Below are 23,761 nucleotides of genomic sequence, written 5' to 3'. Positions count from 1 at the left end.
ACGCGCTCCTGAGCTTCCCCTGTATATGATCACACAATACTTTGTTTGCGTGTCATTTACCTGGAAGCTTACCTCCAGTAAGCCAGGGACTGAGAAGGACTTAACAGAAGGAACCAGGGGCAACCAAACAACCCCGGTTCGTGACAAATTGGTGTGAGTAGTGGAGACGATAACGGTATCCTCCCTGGGATCCCTGACACATTGCTGTGATCCGTAAAATAGTGTTGGCAGCACGGTGTGAATCGTGACAAGCACCAACTGCCATCTACAATCTAAGTAATGGGAAAATCTGTAGTCACTGTAAGAGATTTTTCTTATGAATTTAGAAATTTGAGAAAAAAGATCGGTCCAGGAGAAGAAAGAAGCAGAGTTCGCTAATAAAATATGCTACAGTTTCTTATTTTCACATTGGTACTATTGATTGATGGGTGGAAAAATATAAATGACAGTTATCTTTTAAGTGGTTAGAGAGGAGAGCTCTCCCTCTGTCACCCCATCAGGCTGCTTGTAAAAGCTCATTTAGAATTTGCAATTATATTTTGTAGGGGTTTCACTCACTCAGATGCGACGGCTGACACTTAGGAGGCAGGTTCCATCAAAAGTTCAAAGGTTTATTGCTCCATAAACCAACTATCATAAACAGAAAATAAATAGCCTTTAGCTCAGGCAAAGGAAAAAACAAGGGTCCATTCCTTCAGGCTCAGTCCTGAAGCCTTAACACACTCTGGAGGCTAGCACCTCCACACATATCTACTGTGTTAAGCATTAGGCTTTCTTTTATAGGTCTAACCACACCCAGAACCCATCACATGATCAGACATGTGGTTGTGACATCACCACAGGTCCTGACACACATATAGGTAGCTATGGTTACATCACAGTGGCAAGTCATCTATGTGACACATATCTCCCGTCGATTAGACACCCTTTAGCCACGCTACATACCTCCCCCCTCTGCCTAAAGCCGTGGGGCTTGGCACTTTCCCCCACTAGACAAGGGATTCTTGACAGGGCATCAGCATTACCGTGCAGCTTCCCGGCCCTATGTTCCACATGGAAACAGAAGTCCTGCAGGGCTAAGAACCAACGGGTGATCCTAGCATTTCTACCCTTCGCTTCCCTCATCCATCTAAGAGGGGCATGGTCGGATATCAGTCTAAATTTACGTCCCAGCAGATAGTATGGCTCATATTCCCCCCCTGCATGTATGGCTCATATTCCCCCTCCTGTATCCATGGCTTATATCCCCCCTGTATGCATGGCTCATATTCCCCCACTGTATGCATGGCCCATATTCCCCCCCTGAATGCATGGCTCATATTCCCCCCTGAATGCATGGCTCATATTCCCCCTCCTGTATCCATGGCTCATATTCCCCCTCCTGTATCCATGGCTCATATTCCCCCCCTGTATGCATGGCTCATATTCCCTTCCTGTATGCATGGCTCACATCCCCCCCTGTATGCTTGGCTCATATTCCACCCCCCCATGCATGGCTCATGTTTCCCCCCCTGTATGCATGGCTCATATTCCCCCACTGTATGCATGGCTCATTTTCCCCCCCCTATGCATGGCTCATATCCCCCCTGAATGTTTGGCTTATCTCTCCACCCCGCCCCCCACTCCCGCCCCTGCTCCCATCTTGCATGGCGCGCCGGCTTATGTCCTCCTTCATCCCCCCGTCTCCCCGTCCCTCATACTCACCTGTTCCACATTGCACAGCGGCACCGACATCCCTCTGGCTCTGTCCCGACTCCCGGCGCAGCACCTTCTTCCTGCGTGAGCGGTCATGTGATACCGCTCATTAAGGTCATGAATATGCGCATATTCATGACCTAATGAGCGGTACCACATGACCGCTCATTCAGGACGAGCTCCAGTCACCGAGACCAGGCATTGCTGGAGCAGGGTGAGTATGACGTCTTCAAGGAGGGTGAGTGGGAGGCGGCGGGGGGTGGTGGTGGGGGGGTCGGGGGAATGGGGGACGGTCGGTTGGGAGGAGGCCCACGACTTACAAAAAAAAAACAACAAACCTTGCTCAGGTGCCGCCCCCTGCATTGTCCCTGCCCTAGGCACGTGCCCTCAAGTGCCTAGTGGCAAATACGGCCCTGTCTGTTGTGAACTATATTTCTCTGCTCCCTCTTGTGGTCACTAGCGGTATTACACTTGGATCATCTTTCTCCAGGTTGGTACCCACCTGGTTCGCTAGGCCTTGGGTGTTCCTATTTAGACTTCCTGGAAACTCAGTCTAGTGCCTGGAATCGATGTAGTCAGTCTATGTCTGTTTGCTCCTGACTCCTGGTCTCCTGTTCTTTGCAAGATAAGCTAAGTCCTGCTTTCTTATTTTTGTTTATTCGCTTTGCTTCTATTTTGTTCCAGCTTGTTCATAATGTGATTCCTGATTTTTGCTGGAAGCTCTAGGGGGCTGATGTTCTCCCCCCACACCGTTAGTCGGTGCGGGGGTTCTTGGATTTTCAGCGTGGATATTTTTGTAGGGTTTTTGCTGACCGTATAAGTCTCCTTCCTATTTTCTGCTATTAATTAGTGGGCCTCTCTTTGCTAAATCTAGTTCATTCTTACGTTTGTCTTTTCTTCTTACCTCACCGTTATTATTTGTTGGGGGATTGTATTTAACTTTGGGGTCCTTTCTCTTGAGGCAAGTGAGGTCTTATTTTCTCTGAAAGGGTTAGTTAGTTCTCCGGCTGGTGCGAGACATCTAGAATCAACGTAGGTACGTTCCCCGGCTACTTCTAGTTGTTGTGCTAGGATTAGATATACGGTCAGCCAAGTTACCACCTCCCTATGAGCTGGTTTTTGTGTTTGCGGACTTAGCTGGAACTTCTGAGATCCTCTACCACTAGGATCATAACAGTATTCCAGGCCGAAAGTGAATATTTATTGCATTGCAGAAGCGGGATTAAAAGAAAAGAAGTTCTGAGTTTTTTGTTTTTTTTTCTTCTTCCCCTTTTTTCTCTGAGTGGCTTGAAGCTCTGCTGCAGACATGAATGTTCAGACTCTGATTACTAGTGTGGATCAGCTTGCTGTACGAGTGCAGGGCATTCAGGATTTTGTTATTAGTAGTCCTATGTCAGAGCCTAAGATACCTATTCCTGAGCTTTTCTCTGGTGATCGATTTAAATTTGGGAATTTTAGGAATAATTGTAAATTGTTTCTATCTTTGAGACCGCGTTCGTCTGGAGACTCAGCTCAGCAAGTTAAAATTGTTATCTCTTTCTTGCGTGGCGACCCTCAGGATTGGGCTTTTTCATTGGCGCCAGGGGATCCGGCATTGGCAAATATTGATGCGTTTTTTCTGGCGCTCGGATTGCTTTATGAGGAGCCCAATCTTGAAATTCAGGCAGAAAAAGCGTTGCTGGCTATCTCTCAGGGCCAAGATGAGGCTGAAGTGTATTGCCAAAAATTTCGGAAATGGTCCGTGCTTACTCAATGGAATGAGTGTGCTCTGGCCGCAAATTTCAGATATGGCCTTTCTGAAGCCATTAAGAATGTGATGGTGGGTTTTCCCATTCCTACAAATCTAGGTGATTCTATGGCTCTGGCCATTCAGATAGATCGGCGTTTGCGGGAGCGTAAATCTGCTAATCCTCTGGCAGTGTTGTCTGAACGGACACCTGACTCAATGCTATGTGATAGAATTCAGACTAGAACTGAACGACAAAATCATAGACGTCAGAATGGGTTGTGTTTTTACTGTGGTGATTCTACACATGTTATCTCAGCATGCTCTAAACGCCTAACAAAGATGGTTAGTCCTGTCGCCATTGGTAATTTGCATCCTAAGTTTATTTTGTCTGTAACTGTAATTTGCTCATTGTCTTCCTACCCTGTAATGGCATTTGTGGATTCAGGTGCTGCCCTGAGTCTTATGGACTTGTCGTTCGCCAAGCGCTGTGGTTTTGTCCTGGAGCCTTTGAAAAATCCTATTCCTCTTAGAGGAATTGATGCTACGCCATTGGCGGAGAATAAACCGCAGTATTGGACACAAGTGACCATGTGTATGACTCCTGAACATCGGGAGGTGATTCGTTTTCTTGTTCTGCATAAAATGCATGATTTGGTCGTTTTAGGTCTGCCATGGTTACAGACCCATAATCCAGTTTTGGATTGGAAGGCAATGTCTGTGTCAAGTTGGGGTTGTCAGGGAATTCATTGCGATTCCCCGTCGGTGTCTATTGCTTCTTCTACTCCTTCTGAAGTTCCGGAGTATTTGTTGGACTATCAGGATGTATTCAGTGAGTCCAGGTCCAGTGCCCTTCCTCCTCATAGGGACTGTGACTGCGCTATAGATTTGATTCCTGGTAGTAAATTTCCTAAGGGACGATTATTTAATTTATCTGTACCTGAGCATGCCGCAATGCGTTCTTATATAAAGGAGTCTTTGGAGAAGGGACATATTCGTCCATCCTCTTCCCCTCTTGGTGCGGGATTCTTTTTTGTAGCCAAGAAAGACGGGTCTTTGAGACCTTGTATAGACTATCGGCTTCTGAATAAAATCACGGTCAAATTTCAGTATCCTTTGCCACTATTGTCGGACTTGTTTGCTCGGATTAAGGGTGCCAAGTGGTTCACCAAGATAGATCTTCGTGGTGCGTACAACCTTGTGCGCATTAAGCAGGGAGATGAATGGAAAACTGCGTTTAATACGCCCGAAGGTCATTTTGAGTACTTGGTGATGCCTTTTGGGCTTTCTAATGCTCCTTCAGTGTTTCAGTCTTTTATGCATGACATCTTCCGGAAGTATCTAGATAAATTTATGATTGTTTATCTGGATGATATTCTGTTTTTTTCTGATGATTGGGATTCTCATGTAAAGCAGGTCAGGATGGTGTTTCAGGTTTTGCGTGATAATGCTTTGTTTGTGAAGGGCTCAAAGTGTCTCTTTGGAGTGCAGAAGGTTTCCTTTCTGGGTTTCATTTTCTCCCCTTCTACAGTAGAGATGGACCCAGTCAAGGTCCGAGCTATTCATGATTGGACTCAACCCACGTCTGTTAAGAGTCTTCAGAAGTTCTTGGGTTTTGCTAATTTCTACCGTCGTTTTATTGCTAATTTCTCTAGCGTTGTTAAACCTTTGACGGATATGACCAAGAAAGGTTCTGATGTGGCTAATTGGGCTCCGGCAGCCGTGGAGGCTTTCCGGGAGCTGAAGCGCCGGTTTACTTCGGTGTCTGTTTTGTGCCAGCCTGATGTCTCACTTCCCTTTCAGGTTGAGGTGGACGCTTCTGAGATCAGTGCATGGGCTGTTTTGTCGCAGAAAGGCTCTGGTTGCTCTGTGATGAGACCTTGTGCTTTTTTTTCTAGGAAATTTTCGCCTGCGGAGCGGAACTATGATGTTGGTAATCGGGAGTTGTTGGCCATGAAGTGGGCATTTGAGGAGTGGCGTCATTGGCTCGAGGGAGCTAAGCATCGTGTGGTGGTCTTGACGGATCACAAAAATTTGATGTATCTCGAGTCTGCTAAGCGCCTGAATCCTAGACAGGCTTGTTGGTCATTGTTTTTCTCCCTTTTTGACTTTGTGGTCTCGTACCTGCCTGGTTCGAAGAATGTGAAGGCCGATGCTCTTTCTAGGAGTTTTGTGCCTGACTCTCCGGGAGTCTCAGAGCCAGCTGGTATTCTTAAAGAGGGAGTAATCTTGTCGGCCATTTCTCCTGATTTGCGTCGTGTGTTGCAGAGATTTCAGGCTGGTAGACCTGACCCTTGCCCACCTGATAGACTGTTTGTTCCTGATAAATAGACCAGCAGAGTTATCTCCGAGGTTCATTCCTCAGTGTTGGCGGGGTATCCTGGGATTTTTGGTACCAGAGATTTGGTGGCTAGGTCCTTTTGGTGGCCTTCCTTGTCGAGGGATGTGCGTTCTTTTGTGCAGTCCTGTGGGATTTGTGCTCGGGCTAAGCCTTGCTGTTCTCGTGCCAGCGGGTTGCTTTTGCCGTTGCCCGTCCCGAAGAGGCCCTGGACACACATTTCCATGGATTTCATTTCAGATCTTCCGGTGTCTCAAGGTATGTCTGTCATCTGGGTGGTGTGTGATCGCTTTTCCAAGATGGTCCATTTGGTGCCCTTGCCTAAGTTGCCTTCCTCTTCTGATCTGGTTCCTTTGTTCTTTCAGAATGTGGTTCGCTTGCATGGCATTCCTGAGAATATCGTGTCTGACAGAGGATCCCAGTTTGTGTCCAGATTCTGGCGATCTTTTTGTGCTAAGATGGGCATTGATTTGTCGTTTTCGTCTGCCTTTCATCCTCAGACTAATGGCCAAACGGAGCGAACCAATCAGACGCTGGAGGCTTATTTGAGATGTTTTGTTTCTGCGGATCAGGATGATTGGGTGACCTTCTTGCCATTGGCTGAGTTTGCCCTCAATAATCGGGCTAGTTCCGCTACTTTGGTTTTGCCATTTTTCTGCAACTCTGGTTTTCATCCTCGTTTTTCCTCGGGTCATGTTGAACCTTCTGACTGTCCTGGGGTGGATTCCGTGGTGGATAGGTTGCAGCGGATTTGTAATCATGTGGTGGACAACTTGAAGTTGTCACAGGAGAAGGCTCAGCGTTTTGCCAACCGCCGCCGCGGTGTGGGTCCCCGACTTCGTGTTGGGGATTTGGTTTGGTTATCTTCTCGGTATGTCCCTCTGAAGGTTTCCTCTCCTAAGTTTAAGCCTCGCTTTATTGGTCCTTATGAAATTTTGGAAGTCCTTAATCCGGTGTCTTTTCGTTTGGATCTTCCGGTGTCATTTGCCATTCACAATGTGTTCCATAGGTCTCTGTTACGGCAGTACGTTGTGGCTGTGGTTCCTGCTGTTGACCCTCCGGCTCCGGTCTTGGTTGAGGGCGAGTTGGAGTACGTGGTGGAGAAGATCTTGGATTCTCGTCTCTCTAGACGGAGGCTTCAGTATCTGGTCAAATGGAAGGGCTATGGTCAGGAGGATAATTCCTGGGTGGTCGCCTCTGATGTTCATGCGGCCGATTTGGTGCGTGCCTTTCACGCTGCTCATCCTGATCGCCCTGGTGGTCTTGGTGAGGGTTCGGTGACCCCTCCTTAAAGGGGGGGTACTGTTGTGAACTATATTTCTCGGCTCCCTCTTGTGGTCACTAGCGGTATTACACTTGGATCATCTTTCTCCAGGTTGGTACCCACCTGGTTCGTTAGGCCTTGGGTGTTCCTATTTAGACTTCCTGGAAACTCAGTCTAGTGCCTGGAATCGATGTTGTCAGTCTATGTCTGTTTGCTCCTGACTCCTGGTCTCCTGTTCTTTGCAAGATAAGCTAAGTCCTGCTTTCTTATTTTTGTTTATTCGCTTTGCTTCTATTTTGTTCCAGCTTGTTCATAATGTGATTCCTGATTTTTGCTGGAAGCTCTAGGGGGCTGATGTTCTCCCCCCACACCGTTAGTCGGTGCGGGGGTTCTTGGATTTTCAGCGTGGATATTTTTGTAGGGTTTTTGCTGACCGTATAAGTCTCCTTCCTATTTTCTGCTATTAATTAGTGGGCCTCTCTTTGCTAAATCTAGTTAATTCTTACGTTTGTCTTTTCTTCTTACCTCACCGTTATTATTTGTTGGGGGCTTGTATTTAACTTTGGGGTCCTTTCTCTTGAGGCAAGTGAGGTCTTATTTTCTCTGAAAGGGTTAGTTAGTTCTCCGGCTGGTGCGAGACATCTAGAATCAACGTAGGTACGTTCCCCGGCTACTTCTAGTTGTTGTGCTAGGATTAGATATACGGTCAGCCAAGTTACCACCTCCCTATGAGCTGGTTTTTGTGTTTGCGGACTTAGCTGGAACTTCTGAGATCCTTTACCACTAGGATCATAACACCTGTCTATATGATAGAAAATACCCAAGTGTGACACCATTCTAAAAACTGCACATTTCAAGGTGCTCAAAACCACATTCAAGAAGTTTATTAACCCTTCAGGTGTTTCACAGGAATTTTTGGAATGTTTAAATAAAAATGAACATTTAACTTTTTTTCACAAAAAATTTACTTCGGCTCCAATTTGTTTTATTTTACCAAGGGAGAAATTGGACCCCAAAAGTTGTAAAATTTGTCCTGAGTACGCTGATGCACCATATGTGGGGGTAAACCACTGTTTGGGCGCATGGCAGAGCTCAGAAGGGAAGGTGCGCAGTTTGACTTTTCAATGCAAAATTGACTGGAATTGAGATAGGACGCCATGTCACGTTTGGAGAGCCCCTGATGTGCCTAAACATTGAAAACCCCCACAAGTGACACCATTTTGGAAACTAGACCCCCTAAGGAACTTATCTAGATGTGTGGTGAGCACTTTGACCCACCAAGTGCTTCACAGAAGTTTATAATGCAGAGCTGTAAAAATAAAAAATTATATTTTTTCACAAAAATGATATTTCGCCCCCAATTTTTTATTTTCCCAAGAGTAACAAAAGGAATTGGACCCTAAAAGTTGTTGTGCAATTTGTCCTGAGTACGCTGATACTCCATATGTTGGGGTAAACCCCTGTTTGGGCGCATGGGAGAGCTCGGAAGGGAAGGAGCACTGTTTTACTTTTTCAACACAGAATTGGCTGGAATTGATATCAGACGCCATGTCACATTTGGAGAGCCCCTGATGTGCCTAAACAGTGGAAACCCCCCAATTCTAACTGAAACCCTAACCCAAACACACCCCTAACCCTAATCTCAACCATAACCCTAAACACACCCCTAACCCTAATCCCAACCATAACCCTAAACACACCCCTAAATGTAATCCAAACCCTAACCTCAACCCCAACCCTAACTGTATCCCTAACCCTAACTTTAGCCCCAACCCTAACCCTAACTTTAGTCCCAACCCTAACTTTAGCCCCAACCCTAACCCTAACTTTAGCCCCAACCCTAACCCTAACGGGAAAATGGAAATAAATACATTTTTTAAAATGTTATTATTTTTCCCCAAACTAAGGGGGTGATGAAGGGGGGTTTGATTTACTTTTATAGCTGTTTTTTTATGATTGGCAGCCGTCACACACTAAAAGACGTTTTTCATTGCAAAAAATAGTTTTTGCGTCTCAACATTTTGAGAGCTATAATTTTTCCATATTTTGGTCCACAGAGTCATGTGAGGTCTTGTTTTTTGCGGGACGAGTTGACGTTTTTATTGGTTCCATTTTTGGGCACGTGACGTTTTTTGATTGCTTTTTATTCCGATTTTTGTGAGGTAGAATGAACAAAAACCAGCTATTCATGAATTTCTTTTGGGGAGGGGCGCTTATATAGTTCCACGTTTGGTAAAATTGATAAAGCAGTTTTATTCTTCGGGTCAGAACGATTACAGCGTAACCTCATTTATATCTCTTTTTTATATTTTGGCGCTTTTATACGATAAAAAATAATTTATATAAAAATAATAATTTTTGCATCGCTTTATTCTGAGGACTATAACTTTTTTATTTTTTCGTTGATGATGCTGTATGATGGCTCTTTTTTTGCGGGACAAGATGAAGTTTTCAGCGGTACCATGGTTATTTATATCCGTCTTTTTGATCGCGTGTTATTCCACTTTTTGTTTGGTTGCATGATAATAAAGCATTGTTTTTTGCCTCGTTTTTCTACGGTGTTCACTAAAGGGGTTAACTAGTGGGACGGTTTTATAGGTTGGGTCGTTACGGACGCAGCAATACTAAATATGTGTACTTTTATTTTTTTTTTATTTAGATAAAGAAATGTATTTATTGGAACAATATATATATATTTTTCTTTATTTAGGATTTTTTTTTTTTTTTTTTTTACACATGTAAATATTATTTTTCTTTACTTTTTTATATTGCCCCAGGGGGGGACATCACAGTAAAGTGACAGATCGCTTATTTGACACTTTGCAATGCACTGTGTCAGATCAGCGATCACACAGGCACTGCAGGGAGGCTTCCCGGCACCTGCTCTGAGAAGCCACCTCTCGGAAGACCCGGAAGGCCCCCCACGGCCATTTTGGATACGGGCCTGCAGGGAGGAGGAGGTAGGAGACCATCGCGTTGCTCCGAGGGTCTCAGGGAAGCACGCATGGGAGCCCCCTCCCTGCACGATGCTTCCCTATGCCGCCGGAACGCTGCGATCATCTTTGATCGCAGTTTGCCGGGGGTTAATGTGCCAGGAGCGGTCCGTGACTGCCCCGGCACATAGTGCCGGATGTCAGCTGCGATAGTCAGCTGACACCCAGCTGCGATCGGCCACGCTCCCCCCGTGAGCGCGGCTGATCTCGTTAGACGTACTATCCAGTCGGTGGTCATACGGGCCCATACCACCTCGACGGGATAGTACGTCTAATGTCAGAAAGGGGTTAAAGCCAACGTATGAAAGTCATACTTGTACTCTTTTAAGTGGTACACATGCATTTCTACATCTATTATGTGCTCTTTATCTAGTTTAGCTAATTATAATGATTTCATTGTTGCCAGTTACTAGCTAATTAGCAAATTCTTAACATAGAGCAAAAATAATCCACAGCATTCTACAGATATTGTTATTATCACTTCAGTCCCGGTAACCTCAAATCTAATTTGTTGTGCAATTTCTCCTGAGCACAATGATACCAGTAAATGGGTGAAAACTAATGTTTGGGTGCACGGCAGGGCTTGGAAGAGAAGGAGCACCATTTGAATTTTAGAGCGCAAAATTTGTTGGAATAATTAACGGCCGTCATGTCGCGCTTGGAGAGAACCTGATGTGCCTAAACAGTGAAATCTCCCCACAAGTGATGCCATTTTGAAATCTAGAATCCCTCAAGGTATTAATCTAGATGTGTGATAGGCATTTTGAACCCCCAGGTGCTTCACAGAAATCTATATAACGTTGATACATGAAAATAAAAAAAATCAAATTTTTCCCACAAAAATCTTGTTTTAGCCCCAAATTTTTTATTTTCACAAGGATAACAGGATAAATTGTATCATACAATTTGTGGTGCAATTTCTCTTGAGTACACAGATACTAAATATGTGTAGGAAAACTACTGTTTGGGCGCATGGCAGGGCTCGTAAGGTTTGGAGCCTCAACTAACTTTTGGAGCTCAATTTTGGCTGGAATAGAAAGCGGACGCCATGTCACATTTGACGAGCCTTTGACATGACTAATCAGCAGAGACCCCCACAAGTGATGCCATTTTGGAAACCTCACCTCTCGAGGAATTCATCTATAGGTGTAGTGAGCACCTATACTGCTGTACCCCATATTTTGTCAAAAACTACTTTTGAGGTACTGTGCAAAGCTCAAAAGGGAAGAAGCGCCATACTGGAGTTAAGATTTTGCTGGACTGGTTTGAGTGTGCAATGTAGAAACCCTCCATAACTGACCGCATTTTACATATTACATCTCTGAATTCAATTATCTAGGGGTGCAGTGATCATATTGACACCACATGTGCCTCACAGAATTTTATACCAATGGGCGGTGAAGAAAGAATAATTACATTTTTACCAGTAAAATGTTATTTTAGCCCTAAATTTTAAATTTTTATAAGGGCTAATAGGAAACAATAGACCTTACAGTTTGTTGTGCAGTTTCTCCTTAGTGCACCAATATCCTACAATGTGAACATGAACCCCATTTTACAAACTACGACTCTGAATGAATTCATCTAGGGGTGCAGTGATCATTTTGACACCACGGGTGTGTCACAGAATTTTATACCATTGAGCAATGAAGAAAAAAATAATTACATTTTCACCACCAAAATTTTTGTTTTAGCCTCAGATTTTACATTTTCACACAGAGAAATGGGTAAAAATGGCACCAAAATTTTTCACACAATTTCTGCTGAATGTGGAAATACCCCATATTTGGCCACATGGCAAGACTCGGGAGGGACGAGGCACTATTTGCTTCCTGGAGCACAGAAGTGTTAGAAGAGCAGAATCCCCTCCCATGTGACCCCATTTTGGAAATGATATCCCTTTGGGAATTTTCTGTAGTGATGAGCAGCAGTGGTTGTTTCTGCGTGAAAATTGAAAATATGCTATTGTAATGCTATTGTAATGTCCAGTACATTGTAGTGCCCAGTATATTGTAGTGCCCATACATTGTAGTGCCTAGTATGTTGTAGTGCTCATATATTGCAGTGCCCATACATTCTATTGCCCAGTACATTATACCCAGCTTGTGATTTGGGAGACACGCACCCGTAAATGAAGTGGGCTCTCATCGCTACAGAAATGCCAAACATATGGATACTAACTGCGGTTTAGGCACACTGGAGCACAGAACAGAAGGGAGAATTTGGATTTGGGAGCACAGAATTAGCTGGATTTCTTTTGGGGGACAAGGAGCCATTTAGCTTTTGCAGAGCCTTTGTACTACCAGTAACATGGAAGCCCCCTATATTTCCATTGACAGGTGATAGACATGAGTGGGGACTTGCATTTTTTGTGGATTGTGTTGAAGCTTTTATTGGGAACATTTCACACATTTTGGGTCACAGTTATTGTGCTCTATGCTGAGCACTTACATCAGAGTTTTCATCTAAATCTGAGTGACATGATTCAGATGAGACCACTGAGGGATCCATTCACTATAATGAGGCAGCAGAGTTACTCTGGGTACCATTTGGCCTCTGTTCAGCGTTGTTCTTCTTTTTAGAAGCCTCCATTAGGTGTCTCCATGTGCCTCATTATAGGGAATCTTTTGCTGGGGGTTCAGCCTGAATCACGTATTTCAGAAATACGTGTATTCGCTCAGCATAGAGCACAGAATAAGTGTGAGCTGGGCCTTACTCTGATCAGCGATACCCAATTTACCTGATCTGATGATCGCTCCCATATAGCTGAGCCGATCGAGTTGTGCCAGCTTCTAGCCTCCCATGGAGGCTATTGAAGCATGGCAAAAGTAAAAAAAAAAAGTAAAAAAAAAGTGAAAAAAATAAAAAAAAATAACAGTTTAAATCACCCCCCTTTTGCCCCTGTAAGAGTCATGTCGGTCTGGTAGTCGGGGGCAGGTATATCTCGCCCAGGTATTTGTCCTATGTGAATTAGGCTGCTCAGTATCTTCAGGATACCGAGGGGTTAATAAGTGCAGGAATAAAGGCTGACCAGCTGGAGGTTTCAGGTGTCAGCCTGGGGCACACAGATTGCCTGTCTGTGTGAGACAAACGTGAGTGAGAGCGGTGCTCAAGGACTGTATGTTGTTAGCTGGGTGGGAGAAGCCCTCCCAGTTGTTAGATAGCAGCTTATTTGTTTAGTTAGTGCCGGACAGGCTAGGATTTATTTTTATGTTTTGTTTTTTCCTATGTTGCTTACACGTTAATAAATCTGACCTGAGGTCAGTCATCTTGGAAACCTGCTGTCGCCTCAGAGTTCAATGCACAAACCACGTGACCTTTGACCCCAGCAAAGGCGATCCCGGAGTGTTTTGTTACACCCCATTCAAAATAAAACAATAAAAAAAATCAAACCTACACATATTTGGTATCGCTGCGTTCAGAATCGCCCGATCTATCAATAAAAAAAAAGGATTAACCTGATCGCTAAATGGCATAGCGAAAAAAAAAATCAAAACGCCAGAATTAAGTTTTTTTGGTTGCCGCGACATTGCATTAAAATGCAATAACGGGCAATCAAAAGAACATATGTGCACAAAAGTGGTATCAATAAAAACATCAGCTTGGAACGCAAAAAATAAGCCCTCAACCGACCCCAGATCACGAAAAATGGAGACGCTACGGGTATTGGAAAATGGCGCAATTTTATTTATTTATTTTTTTAGCAAAGTTTGGATTTTTTTTTCACCACTTAGATAAAAGAGAACCTAGACATGTTTGGTGTCTATGAACTCGTAATGACCTAGAGAATCATAATGATAGGTCAGTTTTAGCATTTAGTGAACCTAGTAAAAAAGCCAAGCAAAAAACAAGTGTGGGATTGCACTTTTTTTGCAATTTCACCGCACTTGGAATTTTTTTCCCGTTTTCTAGTACATGACATGGTAAAACCAATGATGTCGTTCAAAAGTACAACTCGTTTCGCAAAAAATAAGCCTTAACATGGCCATATTGATGGAAAAATAAAAAAGTTATGGCTCTGGGAAGAAGGGGAGCGAAAAACGAACACTGAAAAATGGAAAATCCCAAGGTCATGTAGGGATTAAGTGATTTTTTGAAAAAAATATCTTTACCATTTTTTTACTTCTTTTTACATTTTTTACCTAGTCCCTCTATGGCATTTTAACTTTTATCACTCTGATCGCTGGTATAATACATGGCAATGCACCAGCATTGCAATACTTTATACCTGTCAGTTCTGCTCTGAGCATGGTCTAACAGGCTTTCCATAGCAGGGTGACCTGGATGCTGTCATGACGACCTTGGGTCACCATGGCAATGATTGGGCCCCCGTGATGCGTCAAGAGGGTACCGATCGGATGGGAGAGGGAGCCAGCTCCCTCTCCTAGCCTCCTAAATGTTGTGATCATTATAGTTTGTGGCATCAAGGGGGTTAAACAGCCAGGGGCCATGTGGGCACCGATTCTGGCTGCCATGTAACTCGAAGTCCTGGCAGCAATCGTACATGCACAACTCCTGTGCCCTCACGATTGCTACAATGTATCAATACGTCCTAGGTCAGGAACCCCTTCTCAACCAAGACATATGGATATGTCCAAGGTCGTGATAATCATCATTTTTACATCACTAATCAATAGTACATTTGAAATTAATCAACTTTGAAGTATATCTTAGCAGCGAATTCTGCTTCTTTCTCCTCCTGGAGTGATCTTTCACTCTTAATTCATGGGTAAAAATCTGTAGTCAGATCCATTAGTGAGATAGGAGAGGACAGTTGGTACTTTTAAACTTCTACGAAGGAGGAAGGAGCTGGATACATTCTAATGCAATTTCTCTGTAGAACTTTATGAGCACTGTCACGTTATGTCACGTTAATGTATAATATGATTTTTAGTTTTCCTTGTTAGCACACATGCTGTGGGCTCTGACCCCCCTTCTCTCTGCTTCTGCCTGCTGATATGTGTGTGTGTGTGTGTGAATCCCAAACCTCTCATTGCCCCCACCAAAAGAATGTTTATTGCTCCTGTAGCTGCGGTAGACAATCCTCCCATCTAGTATCAGCTAAAACTGGTCTAAGTCACTCTCAAAGGCATGGATTTCTATTGTTCTTTTAAATCGATATATCGCGGCACCAAGTTGGGCTAGAAATACACCAGTTTCAAATTTTAGATGTCAATCGGTAGACCTATCTTCCACTGAAAGCGCTAGCCGCTAGACACAGTGCGTGCAAAGTGTGGATTTCTCCTTAAGCAGTTCCTGTAATTGCTCCGTATTTATACTTAAAATAATCGCCCCGACGTGGTGCACCTAGAGATCCGTGTGTATTTCGGATACGAAGTTCATACAGCGAGATATCCGTAACAATAGTTTTCTTAAGTGTAAGTAAAAAGGAGGTCTCAGCTTCTAAGTGATGTCAGTACAAGGGGAGTGCCTGGGATTGGGGCTAGAATAACTTAGTAAGACAGGATGCTTGGAGTGTCTTTTGCCGGGGGATTCGGCTGAAGACAGGCTGTGCAATCTGACCTGAGGAAAAGTGGGGAAGGTCCCCTCCCCCAGCCAGCACACTGCATACCATGGAATGATATAAAAGAATTGTAAGTCAATTTTCACTGTTAATCCCTGTTTATTTGTAATTGTAAAATGCACATGACTCCTCTTCTTTAATATTTTTGTAAATACTGCCTACTTTTTCGGAGTAAAATATATAATTCTACTAGCTTGACTCTTCTGCTCTATAAACGAACTATGTCCTCTGAAGAGAATTGCGGTACTGATTTGGGTTGGCTTCGGACCCGTTTAATCAGAGCTGGTGGCAGCATACTTGTTCTGTGCAATTGGGAATCGTTGTAGCGACGGACGGCGTTGATAATTATATCGCCCTCGCTGCAGTGTGCCCAATAGCCAGTACATAGCAGGCAGCCTTTCTGGCGACTAATTACCCCAGGTGCAGTACCTAATTGGACCTGAGGGTAAGGGGGCGCCATAGAGCTGCAAGTTCCACACCGGAACTGGGAAGGGGGATATAGATAAATCCCCTTTAGAAGGAACCAGGGGCAACCCAAACAACCCCGGTTCGTGACAAATTGGTGTGAGTAGTGGGGACGATAACGGTATCCTCCCCGGGATCCCTGACACATTGCTGTGATCCGTAAAATAGTGTTGGCAGCACGGTGTGAATCGTGACAAGCACCAACTGCCATCTACAATCTAAGTAATGGGAAAATCTGTAGTCACTGTAAGAGATTTTTCTTATGAATTTAGAAATTTGAGAAAAAAGATCGGTCCAGGAGAAGAAAGAAGCAGAGTTCGCTAATAAAATATGCTACAGTTTCTTATTTTCACATTGGTACTATTGATTGATGGGTGGAAAAATATAAATGACAGTTATCTTTTAAGTGGTTAGAGAGGAGAGCTCTCCCTCTGTCACCCCATCAGGCTGCTTGTAAAAGCTCATTTAGAATTTGCAATTATATTTTGTAGGGGTTTCACTCACTCAGATGCGACGGCTGACACTTAGGAGGCAGGTTCCATCAAAAGTTCAAAGGTTTATTGCTCCATAAACCAACTATCATAAACAGAAAATAAATAGCCTTTAGCTCAGGCAAAGGAAAAAACAAGGGTCCATTCCTTCAGGCTCAGTCCTGGAGCCTTAACACACTCTGGAGGCTAGCACCTCCACACATATCTACTGTGTTAAGCATTAGGCTTTCTTTTATAGGTCTAACCACACCCAGAACCCATCACATGATCAGACATGTGGTTGTGACATCACCACAGGTCATGACACACATATAGGTAGCTATGGTTACATCACAGCGGCAAGCCATCTATGTGACACATATCTCCCGTCGATTAGACACCCTTTAGCCACGCTACATACCTCCCCCCTCTGCCTAAAGCCGTGGGGCTTGGCACTTTCCCCCACTAGACAAGGGATTCTTGACAGGGCATCAGCATTACCGTGCAGCTTCCCGGCCCTATGTTCCACATGGAAACAGAAGTCCTGCAGGGCTAAGAACCTACGGGTGATCCTAGCATTTCTACCCTTCGTTTCCCTCATCCATCTAAGTGGGGCATGGTCGGATATCAGTCTAAATTTACGTCCCAGCAGATAGTACCGTAATGTGTCCACCGCCCACTTTATGGCCAAGCACTCCTTCTCTACGACTGAGTAGTTCTTTTCAGACGGGGACAGCTTCCTACTCAGATAGAGAACAGGATGCTCCTCCCCATGTAGTTCTTGGGAAAGGACTACTCCTACCCCAACATCTGAGGCATCTGTCTGAAGAATAAACTCTTTCTTGAAGTTTGGGGCCATCAGAACGGGTTGCTTACACAGAGCCTCTTTCATTTCTTGGAAGGCTGACTGTTTCTTCGGACCATTTAACCATCACTGACTTTGTCCCTTTTAGCAGATCAGTCAGAGGCGCAGCCATCGTGGCGAAGTTTGGGATGAACCTCCTGTAATATCCCACGATTCCCAGGAAGGCTTTAACTTGCTTTTTGGAAACTGGTTTTGGCCATGTTTGAATTGCCTCCACTTTACTGATTTGGGGTTTTATTTCTCCATGACCCACTATATATCCAAGGTACTTAGCTTCTTCTTTACCCAAGGCACACTTCTTCGGGTTTATTGTAAACCCCGCCTCTCATAGCATCAAACACCGCTTGGACCTTTTCCAGATGACTCTCCCAGTCCGGGCAAAAGATGACGATATCATCCAGGTACGCAGCAGCGTATGCCTTATGGGGTGCAAGGATTCTATCCATAGCCCTCTGAAAGGTCGCCGGAGCTCCCTGTAGGCCAAACAGCATCCGGACATACTGGAAACATCCATCTGGTGTAGAAAACGCCGTCTTCTCCTTGGCTTCCTGTGCCATGGGGATCTGCCAATACCCCTTCGTCAAATCCAAGGTGGTTATGTACCTGGCGGGCCCAAGCCTTTCGATGAGCTCATCAACGCGGGGCATGGGATATGCGTCGAACTTGGAGACTTCATTCAACTTCCTATAGTCGTTGCAAAATCTCCACTCCCCATCAGGTTTTGGGACCAGGACAATTGGGCTCGACCAACCGCTCTTGGATTCCTCAATGACTCCAAGCTTCAACATACGCTCCACTTCCTTGGAGATTACTTCTCGACGTTCCTCAGGAATTCGATAGGGCTTCATGTTCACCCGCACATGTGGCTCTGTCAGGACCTCGTGCTCTATGACCTTGGTGTACCCGGGCAACTCTGAAAACAGGTCCCTGTTCTTCTGAAGTAACTCCCGGCACTGCTGTTTCTGGGCCTTCGATAGCGTCTCCGCTATAGTAACCCCTCCAACCTCACCTTCTGGGTTGCTTAGGAAAGACGGAGTTACTGCCGGCTCTCTATCTTGCCATGGCTTGATGAGGTTGACATGGTAGACTTGGATTGGTTTCCGTCTACCTGGTTGGTGAATTTTATAGTTTACCTCACCAAGCTTCTCTACGACCTCATATGGCCCTTGCCATTTGGCCAAGAACTTGCTCTCCACTGTCGGAACTAACACAAGAACTCGGTCTCCCGGATTGAACTGCCTAACTCTCGCAGATCGGTTGTAGACCCTAGCCTGAGCTTCTTGTGCCTGGAGGAGGTGTTCTCTCACGATAGGCATCACCTTTGCAATCCTCTGCTGCATCAGGGCCACATGCTCAATGACGCTTCTGTGGGGCATAACTTCTGCTTCCCAAGTTTCCTGGGCTATATCCAGGAGACCTCTCGGATGTTGGCCATATAGAAGCTCAAACGGTGAGAACCCTGTGGAGGCCTGTGGAACTTCACGAATGGAAAACATCAGATATGGTAAGAGACAGTCCCAGTCTCTACCATCTTTCTCTATAGCTTTTCTCAGCATGCTCTTCAGTGTCTTGTTAAATCTCTCAACAAGACCATCTGACTGGGGATGGTACACCGAGGTCCTCAACTGGGAGATTTTTAGGACTTTGCATAACTCCCTCATCACCTTGCTCATGAAAGGTGTATGAAAGGTGTCCCCTGGTCAGTCAGAATCTCCTTCGGCAGACCTGTCCGGGAAAACACATGAACCAACTCGCGGGCTATACTCTTTGAGGAAGAATTTCTCAGAGGAATTGCCTCAGGATAGCGTGTGGCATAGTCCAGGATGACTAATATATACTGATGGCCCCGGGCTGATTTAACTAAGGGACCGACCAAGTCCATGGCAATTCTCTAGAATGGCACCTCAATAATGGGCAATGGCACAAGGGGGTTCCTGAAATGAGGAGTGGGGGCAGTTAGCTGACATGTAGGGCAAGACCTGCAATAGTTCACTATTTCCCGGTGACACCCAGGCCAATAGAACCTCTGCACAACCCGTTCCTGTGTTTTTTCCACCCCTAGGTGTCCACCCAAGATGTGTGAATGGGCCATATCTAATACCTTCCGTCTATAAGGACCCGGCACTACCAACTGCTCTATCAACTCCTCCCTTACTTTCGTGACTCGGTACAACAACTCCCCATTCATCAGAAAACGGGGAAACCTTGTGTCTGCCCCGGCTCCTGTACAACCCCATTAATAACTGTGACATTATTAAAGGCTTGCCTCAGAGTTGGGTCCCTATGTTGAGCAGTCCCAAAATTTTCACCGGTTACTTCTAACTCCAGAATGTCAGATGCAGGGGACACTTCCTCCTCATCCCCAACCAGGACACCAAAAGGAAACCTGTCTGTCTCTGGGTGTGGCGATACCTTTTTAGGGTTCATTGGTTCCCTACTCTTGCTAGCGACCTCGGAACCCTTACCCCACAAATCCCAAAACAAACAGAAATCCCGACCAATAATTATAGGGTGCAACAAGTCCCGAACAACACCGACTTCATGGGACTCAGTACCACATGCCGTTTCAATATCCACCCTGGCCATAGGGTAGTCCTTTGCATCACCATGTATGCACCGCACGCCGACCTTCTTTCCCGGGAGTAGGTGGAGAGGGAAAGTGGCCCTCACCAGGGTCACTAAGCTCCCCGAGTCTAACAGCGCCGTTACTGCTCGACCGTTCACTTTTACAGAACACGCTTGAGGCCCCTCATTGGGCGGAGAGTTCACACTGCAGGCTGGATATGCATACGCAGAACAAAAAACAACCTTGCGGATACATAAACAAATGTATTGCTCCCAACTATCGAAAGTGCCCATAGCACTCTACACAGGAGCAGGAGGGGCAAAACTCCCAGATATAAATAATCCTATAAATTAATCAAAAGCATACTGCCCCATGAAAAGACATAACGTCATAAATAATACAAATAGAATTTTATTGATAACAACATACAAAATTTAAAAGAATCAGTAAACAGACTGTAAGAGTCAAAAATTGGTGAATGACCAAATGGACAAACCCAGCATAACAAAACCCCCCATTACAGATGTACGGGTGTAGACCAGAAACAGGCATATACATATAGACATTTGGGCAGGGTATCAGGATATATTATCATGCATTTAGAAGGATGGGAGAGGGTACAGGAGTATTTAATCTGAAACACATATCCAAGTTTGCACTCCAAAAGTGGAGCCCCTTGTAGCCTTGCCATACATCCCCCATATTGCACTATGCCCCGAAAGTTAAGTAATAGAAACCATCATATGATCCGCTTACCCATGGGAGGTTTGGTGCTGTGTGCGTCCATAAGGCTGGATATGCATAGTATGAACTACGGCGTCCCATGCTGCAGTCCATCTGCTCAGTGGTCTGGGAACAACGGGCAGCTATATGTCCGGGCCCGTGGCACCTCCAGCAAATAATATCACCCGTAGGGACCTTGGGCACCACCTCCCCCGCCCTTTGTGACCCCCGCCCCACCCCTTTTTGGGACTCAGCACCTTTCTGGGACCCCCAGTACGGCATGGGCTGCCTCCCGAAGGAGCCTTCCATCCCTTGGTATCTCTCGACCAGTCCGACCAATTCGTCGGCATTCTGGGGATCACCCTGGGCAACCCAAGTCTGTATGGACCTCGGGAGGGAATGGACAAACCGATCCATCATCACCCGTTCTACCATCTGTGCAGGCGTAGAGGTCTCTGGCTGCAGCCATTTCTGGACCAGGTGCAACAGGTCAAACATTTGGGAGCGAGGCGGTTTATCCCGGTGATAGGCCCAGCAGTGAATTCGCTGTGCCCTAACAGTCAGTGTCACCCCCAAACGTGCGAGAATCTCGGCTTTCAATTTGTGATACTCCTTGGCATCCTGCAAGATTAAATCATAGTACGCCTTCTGAGGTTCCCCCCGTCAGGTAAGGCGCCAATACCTCTGCCCACTGCTCTGGCGGAAGTTTCTCCCTCTCAGCGACCCTCTCAAACACCGTCAGGAAGGCCTCAACATCATCCCCGGGAGTCATTTTCTGCAATGCGCGTCTTACTGTCTTCCGGACGTGGGTGTCATCAGCCAGACCTGGGGTTGGGGTGCTCGTCTTGCCCTGGATGGCGGTTGCCAGAAGCTGCATCTGCTGCCGTTGCTCCTGCTGGCTCTGTTGTATCTGCTGCATCAACTGCCTGTTGGTCTCTTGCTGTACCTGCTGCCGTTGCTCTTGCTGTGATTGCAACTGGACCAAGTGTTTCAGCAGTTCCTCCATTTTCCCCGGCAATGCTTGCTGGCTTACAGCAGACTTGACCGAGGACATTCAAAAATAGACTTACGTCTCCACTGGGAACGCTGCCCGCACGTCTACCACCAATTGTAGGGGTTTCACTCACTCAGGTGCGATGGCTGACACTTAGGAGGCAGGTTCCAACAAAAGTTCAAAAGTTTATTGCTCCATAAACCGACTATCATAAACAGAAAACAAATAGCCTTTAGCTCAGGCAAAGGAAAAAACAAGGGTCCATTCCTTCAGGCTCAGTCCTGGAGCCTTAACACACTCTGGAGGCTAGCACCTCCACACATATCTACTGTGTTAAGCATTAGGCTTTCTTTTATAGGTCTAACCACACCCAGAACCCATCACATGATCAGACATGTGGTTGTGACATCACCACAGGTCCTGACACACATATAGGTAGCTATGGTTACATCACAGTGGCAAGCCATCTATGTGACACATATCTCCCGTCGATTAGACACCCTTTAGCCACGCTACAATTTGTACCACAGTATAGTGCTCTAACAGGTACCACATGTAAGAGGCATTGTGACCTAGAAACAGAATACCTTTGTACATCTGAGCATCAAGTCACAGATTTTTTTCTGTTTGGTCCCACATGAAATTGGAACTTTATGGAGATACAGTTGAAGAATAACAACCTTTTCTTAAATTATTGATATTTGATAGACCTGCAGTTCTAAATAGTTACTCTTAAGTACATGAACAAGGATGCTGAAACAGTCCTTTCAGCATGGAGTTTGAGAGAAAAAGTAGAAAGATAAAGTGATGGAGTAAATTACAAACATACATAACTTTTCAAAGATTTATCAATAATCACTGCTGCCACCAGGAATTTCAGGGCCTCATGCTAACAACATTTTTGGACCCCTTTGGTACTCCTCCCAGGCTCCACCCTAGCCCCGCCTCCACTCCTTGAACCTTCCACATTCCCACCGCTCACTCTCACTCTTGGAAAAACTTCACATCTGCATCACGTCCTCACCATTCATACATTGACAGTTTCCATCACCAGATCACATACATAGCCAGCAGCTTTTGTTCTGGCCAAAAGATTTCTTAATCTGCCACCACAACAAGGTAGACTCTTTTGGCCAGACTCTACTCTACTTTAACCTATTAAACATTTGTTAAACTATCCAATACTCTTTATGTATTTTAATTTATTTTTCAATTTTTAAAATGACCAATAATACCACATACAAGGGACAAATACCACCACACCATGACCAGACACATATTACCACCACATAGACTGAATAATACCACATACAAGAAACAAATACCACCACAGCATGATCACCCACATATTACAACCACATAGTGACAGAATAATACAAGGAACAAATACTACTACACCATGACCAGACCACATATTACCACCACATAGTGACCGAATACTACCACATACAAGGGAGAAATACCACTACACCATGACCAGATCACATATTAGCACCATGTACTGTAGTGATAGAATACTGCAATACTGATCATTAATAAAAAACACCATACTAATATTACTATAAGTGCCATTATACACAGGAGCTCTGTACATAGTATACAGTGTATAGTGTCAGTGTACAGGTAATACAGGGATCACCAGTGACATTATACACAGGAGCTCTGTATATACGTCAGTGTACAGGTAATACAGTGATCACCATGGCATTATACACAGTAGCTCTGTATATAGTGTCAGTTAAAGTGCAACGGTAGCACCCTGTGCAGTGATGAGGCAGTGACCCAGCAAAGTTCAAAACAAACGTCTCTTTAATGTCCAACTGACAACAATACACAGTACACAATATCCTCCGGATCGCAGCCGGGAACCATATCCTCCAGATTGCAGCCAATAAACATGCCAGTCCACCTCCAAGACCAGTTGCCATGGGTGACTGCACCGCTGTGTGCTGTGGGTGCCAGGCCATTCAGCTGCCTTAGCTGTTTAGCTCCACTTGCCGGTGTTGCCTCACACAGGTGGAGCTCTGCAGAGCCTCTTGTTCTGCACTCCTGCAAACACCAGACTGACACTGACACTGAACCTGACACACCCAAACCTTTTACTGCAGGGTTTTTAACTGGACTCTGAGGCCTTCTGC

The sequence above is a fragment of the Ranitomeya variabilis genome, chromosome 1, assembly GCF_051348905.1.
Source record: "Ranitomeya variabilis isolate aRanVar5 chromosome 1, aRanVar5.hap1, whole genome shotgun sequence".
NCBI classification, from domain to species: Eukaryota; Metazoa; Chordata; class Amphibia; order Anura; family Dendrobatidae; genus Ranitomeya; species Ranitomeya variabilis.
This window is presented reverse-complemented; position numbering follows the sequence as displayed.